Source organism: Pistacia vera, unplaced genomic scaffold, assembly GCF_008641045.1.
Source record: "Pistacia vera cultivar Batoury unplaced genomic scaffold, PisVer_v2 Contig73, whole genome shotgun sequence".
Classification (NCBI taxonomy): Eukaryota; Viridiplantae; Streptophyta; class Magnoliopsida; order Sapindales; family Anacardiaceae; genus Pistacia; species Pistacia vera.
In genome coordinates, this window is record NW_022196590.1 from 245,489 (window position 1) to 251,862 (window position 6,374).

Here is a 6,374-nt window from a genome sequence, read left to right on the forward strand (position 1 = left end):
CCGTTTCAATTCCAACGGTCTGTTAGACATCAACATCCGCATCAAGGAGATCTGGTAACTCCCTGAGACCAGATACTCCTACTGTTGATCTCATCTTTACAATCATCGACAAGACCTAGACTCACTCCAACGGACCAGCAGCAGCGGTGCTACGGCGCTACAAAGCTTTACAGTCCTTATCATCTCAAGAAGACACGTCATCAATCGCTTCTGATGATAACTCTTCACAATTATCAGAGTCCGATATGTTGCCACAGTTTCGAATCGATACTGGCGCAGAACATCAACAGAGTTAATTATTCGCTTAATCTTCCTATATCTACTGCTCTGTGAAGGAAGTGAAAAGGCACACCAGCTTATCGAGGTCTTATACTAACTCGGGAAACTTGGGGGCTTTTCTTTGCCTCCGGTTGCGCCACCGCAAACAAAGGCGGGGACTGAAGCCAGGAAGGGGAAGAAAGTTTCGAGCCATCAGGAAGACATACATTCTCTCAAATTGCTTCACAATCATTATCTGCAGTGGAGGTTTGCTAATGCTAGGCTGAGGTCTTTATGCAAGCTCAGAGAAGAGAAACCGAGGTTAGTGTTAAAATTGAATATGAATGTCCTTTTGTTAATTGAACTTATTTGTGGTTGATGAAATGTTGCAATTTGTTTCCTTGTAGCGAACACTTTACTGTTGTGGGGTTAAAATAGAGGAAATGTATATTCGGTGAAAGGAAACGCATTGAACTAGGGATTCTGCGGAGAAACAAATGTTATCAACATTCTTGAAGCTCAGTAAAGCTGCTGCTAGCTTGATGAATGACTTTATGTTGATCATATCTCTCAAATCAACATTGACATTTCTAACCATTTCTTAAAGATGAGGGCTGATGTTACTTATCTTCGATTTTATAGTTGTAATCTGTAAGTTGCACTTGCATATATACTACTGTTTAATTTAGCCAAGTTTCTTTTGTTATTGACACAAATTTTCTTCTTTTATGTTTTTATATTTGCATTTAGTTTACTCAAATTCTCTGATGTTCTTCTTCTAAACCAAATTAAAAAGTAATGTCTTGAAACTCCATCTTGAAAGTTAGATTGGTCCTTGGAATAATTAAAAAGTATTCAATCAGTAAAAGAGGTATACAGTAGTTCATGGCTTTTATGCATGTAAAACCTGAGAATTTACATTACTTTTCTGCAACCAAATTCAGATGCCATATCTGGACGAATGGGTGCTTTGGAAGGTGATTATTCGAATTCTTTGTCAGAAGAAATTAAACTTTGGTGAATGCCTCACTTCAACTTCCAATCGGGGGAATATTAGGTATATTTTTTGTCCATTGCCTCTATAATTGAAGAAATGTCCTTTTTTTTTTTTTTTTTTTTTTCTTATATTGCTTTGACTTTGGTGCTCTCTACACTTTACTGACAATGGGATATGTGACATGGCAGGCTGATGTTAGAGAGGTGGGGGAGGCACTCAACTCTTCTGTGAAGTTGATGGAAACTATAATTCTCATGTTCAAAGCTATATGCCAAAGGTGGATATGATTGAAACTTTCCTTGGATAATCTTGGGAGAGAAATGAAGATTTACCTAAGTTCAGAGTAAATCATTGTTGAACCAAAAAAAAAAAAAAAAAAAAAAAAAAAAATGCATAATGTTGTACTTCACTTTGAACGTGGTTGATATTCACTTTTTGAGTAGGCAAACTAGAATCAATTGCTTCTTCATCTCCCTCTTCTCCACATGATGTAGATTTGTTATGTCTAAACAAGTCGAAACATGATTAACCTTTTCTGAAAGCTGAATTATGCTTGTCGATGCAGGCGGAAGTAGTGATTTTGATGTCAGAACTAGCTAAGGTGACTGGTGGGGAAGAGCTCTTATTGAAGAATGTGGAGGTCTATTGTCTAAGACACATGCATATCAGGTTGTATTTCAAACAAGTTTGTCTGTCTCCTATCAAGTTCCTTCTTGAAAAACATACCAAAATCACTTTTCATTGTAAATCTTATCTGAATTGCATATATTTCTTGCAGGTAGAAGAGTGCAGCTTAAGAGGCGAGTTCATGCAACTGCATAAGAGGTTCCTGCTAAATTACAGGAAGAAGAAAACAAGAATTCATCACTCAGTGCTGTTCATATGATAAGACTTGAGGCTTTTTTATTTTTGAAAATTTCTTCCTCTGGAGAAGGAGGTGAGGTGGAGGGGAAAGTAATCAAAATTTCATATTCCTTTACAGTTAAATCAGGCCATAGAGTGAATGACCAGGCAAGATTGATTGATTTGTTCTTCAAATATTGTAAGGCCTGCAAATTTTGTGGCCTATTATTGCATATTTAACATATGAGTGTACAATATTTGATATCAACTTTCTTTTTGTGCAAATAATAATTAAATTATTCACAAGAAATTTGAAGGAATTTTTTTTTTTTTTTTTTTTAATAACTGAGGTATTCGGACACAATGCTAGCCAGTCCACCTAATCTTCAATGCCACGAACAATAGGAAATGGTAATGCACTTGATTATCAAATGATAATGTTATCTTACAATTCGTACGATGACACACACTAATTCAATTATTTTATATTATTTGTTATCTTATTTTACTATGTGTAAATATTGATTTTATATAAAATACAGCTATATATATTTTTTTATTTTTCGGATAAAGCAAAAAAAAAAATTTTAATTTCCAATTTGAACAAAAAAAATAATAATGCGGTGATAATGCAAAAAAATAAAGTAGTTGGAAAATGTGAAATTATCAGAAATTAGAGACATATTATAATTATAAAGCAAGTGCCACCTTGAAAGACGAAGAAGGGGGTTGAAATTTGAGTCTTGACGGAGCTTTGGGAAAAGAAAAGAAAGAAAAAAAAATTAAACTTGAAATCAATCATTCTTCGATCGGATTGATAATTCATAGAACAAGAGAAGATGGCGTTAGTTTCTGATAAGAAGGGATGGCACACGGGAAGCTTAGAAACATAGAGAACGTGTGGAAAGCGAGCGAAGCACGATGCGGAGAGAAGAAATTAGACGAATTGCGTAAGCAGATCCAAGAAGAGAGAGAACCAGTGAGTTTCGCCTTCTTCAAGAACAGCTGGCTCGTTCCGTACGTTTCTTATCCAGTTATTCTCTTTTTTATAATTGGTTAGAGGTAGGATTCGGATTAGGGTTAGGTTAGGTTTTTAGTTGTTGAACAATGATTATATCCAAATTATTTTCTTTCAGTTAATTTGTGTTTTGGCTTAGGGTTTTTTTGTTTGTAGAATTAATGAATTTTATTCTTATTTACAGGAGGCAGAGCGGTTTGGATTTCTTTATGATTCGGTTTAGCGGTTGGGAAAGTGATGGAGGGAGGGCGAGTGGAAGTGGGAGTGGATTCAAGGCTCTTGAACAACCCTCTACACCTCCTCCTCTGCCACGGCGAAGCAGCAGTCGTCTGCTCCAGGTGCTTTTTTGAGGATATAAACCTCACTCTGCTGGTGATGCCTGGCGTAAACTTCATTCCGATCCTTTGCTTTTGATTCGCCAGCGTGAACAAGAAGCACTTGCCCGTGTCAAGAACAATCCTGTCAAGATGGCCCTCATACGTAAATCTGTATGTTCTTTCAATCTCTATGCTTTTACTTCTCAAATTACTATTTGATGTGTTTACTTCTACTGTGTTGTAGTTGTAATTATTAGCGTGTTCTCATTATTTTGTTGCAGACAAGAATTCAACTGAAAAAACTAGCCCAATACTATGCTGATCTTTTGCTGTCTATTTTTGGTAGGTGGAAGAGACAAAACACAAGGATAAGCCTCGTGACAAGAAAAAACATAAGAGAAAGCATCGTTCAGTTCAAAGTTCAAGCATTCACTCCGGACACCAATCTGATTCTGAGGATTCAACTTTTCAGAAGGGGAAGACCGGGAAAAGTAGGAGTCCCAAGAGCTCAAACCATGCGGACCACCTACACCAAACGAGTGGATTCGAGAGATGAATTAAGTGAAAGGAGAAGTAATGAGAAGAATCATCACGCAAACGAGTGGATTCGGGAGATGGATTAAATGAAGAGAAGTAATGGGAAGAATCGTTACAAAGACTCAAGATACAGAGAACAGTCACCCAGTGACCTTCCAGAACCAAGAACCAGAAGAAATGATGACGAGATTCTGTGAGGAGGAATCATGATAAGTCAAAGCATGAAAGATATTCTTCTGATGGTCGGACAAATTTGGAGGCTGACAAAAAGGGAAGGGAAAACAGAAGTTCTTACGAACCAAGTCCCTATGGTTCTTCTGCTGCTGCAAATAGGAGTGAATTACAATCACACCATAAACGCCGTAATGTTGCTCCTAAGCTTTCTGAAGAAGAGCTGGCTGCTAGGTTGCGTGAGATGCAAGAGAATCTGAATTGCATGAAGAACATAGATGGAAAGATTGAGGAAAGCTGAGGAAAATGATGCAAGGGAAGCTACCCGGATGGATATCTAATGGCAAAACTTCTTGGATGCTGCTCAAAAAGTGTGGTATGTGCTGAGAAGGGGGGAAGCTCAACCATAGAGGAGAGGGTACGTCGCCGAACATATTATTCACAAGGCCGGTCTGAGGCTAGTGAAGGCAATGCTTTTAGGCGGTGATGCCCTTCTACATCCTTTTTATGGAACCTTATAATCCAGGCGTGCTTCTCTGTTTTTCCCTTACAAGAGTGTATATTTCCTGTACCAGCCTATGTCCTTACTGTAAGGATGAGCTACTGAATGTTAGGCAGGATGATCACGAATGTAATTCATTTTCACCTCAAATAGGCCAGAATATTTCAGTTTAGAATCTTAATATAACTTTTTGAGTAATCAAATGGGATAATTTATTTTTTCACAAATGCTGCAGATATCATATTCTGGTGACAGTTATGTTACTTCATCTTCGTTTTCTCTGATATGAATGTATTCATTTGCGAGGTGTTCAAATTGGGGTGCAATCATACCCTCTTATCATTGCTTAAGGTCTCTAGATTGGTTTTCCCACTTTCAGATGTGATCCTGCCCAATTAACATAAAAGTTTGAACATTTTAAGGGCGGGCCGTACCCCGCCGGTATCATAGGCCTAGCCTGTAACAGTAGTAAGCTCTTGGAATTGCTATATTTATCGTACTGTCTTACATAACTGCCTTATTTCATCCTAGTCTGGAGTAGGATGAGGTTCTCTGTACATTATAAAGATTTATTTATCATTCTACTCACTCGATTCCATGATTACTTTTATGGTAGCTCAGGGCATGCACCCATTCATAGTTTGCCATAAAGATAATTTGATATCTAAAATATTTAAAAATGATAATTACTTACTTTCTATCTAAATCTGTTAATAAAATATATTTAATTAAAGATAATATAATAATTTTATATCTATTAATTTTAAATTGATCGATAAATCCCTAATTTTTTATCCTATTTATTTACTTCATTTTTCTCCTCTCTCTTATCTTCTTCTTCATCTCTCCCTTCTCTTCTTTCTTTTTCTCCGTCTTTTCCCTCCTCCCCTTCTCCTTTTTTTACTCTTCTTCTCCGTCTTTTCCCTTCTCTTTCTTTCCTTTCTTCTCCGTCTTTTCCCTCCTCCCCTTTTCTTTATGTACTGTGCACAACAATAATAACAAATAAACATATTAATAGATTCTTATGATTTTTGCTAATCCCTACGTGGGTTTGGATTGTAATGGATGTGGAACCCATTTTCATGGCCTCTTGTGTATTTTCCATAACATGTTTGTTTGTTTGTTGGTGGGCTCGATTTCCTGTACCACCGGAATTTGAATCTCTCACGAAACTAAGATGCTGTTTTGTTAATTAAATTTGATTTGGAAAAATACCCAATAATTCATTAGTCCTTCCTCTGTTCTTCTGATCATTATTAGAAGTAATCTGTTTGCATAAACTATGATGGGTGTTGTTTAAGCAATTCCTTCCTTCCTAAATAAGCAAAAGGAAAGACCATTTCTTGGAGAAATCTACAGTTTTTTCTTAGTAGTGTCCAGAAAGCTCCCAATATTTAATTGCAGAGGGAGAAGAAAGGAAAGAAAGAGAAGGGAAAAGAGGGAGAAAAAAAGTGAAAAAAGACGGAGGGAAAAGACGGAGAAAAGGGGAGAGATGAAGAAGAAGATAAAGAGAAAGAAGAAATAAAAGGAATAAAAAAAAAGGATAAAAAATTAGGGATTTATAGATTAATTTAAAATTAATGGTTATAAAATTAGTTAAATGGATTTTATTATCAGATTTTAACAGAAAGTGGGTATTTGTCATTTTCAAAACTTTTAGATACTAAATTGTCTTGATAACAAACTATAGGTGGGTGCATGTTTGGGCTGAGGAACCATCTTTTGTGAATT

At 36.4% G+C, this 6,374-nt stretch overlaps 1 pseudogene; it reads left to right on the forward strand.

Moving 5' to 3' along the window:
* Positions 1 to 2,963: 2,963 nt before the first annotated feature.
* On the forward strand, positions 2,964 to 4,957 carry LOC116115034 (annotated as a pseudogene).
* Positions 4,958 to 6,374: the final 1,417 nt, after the last annotated feature.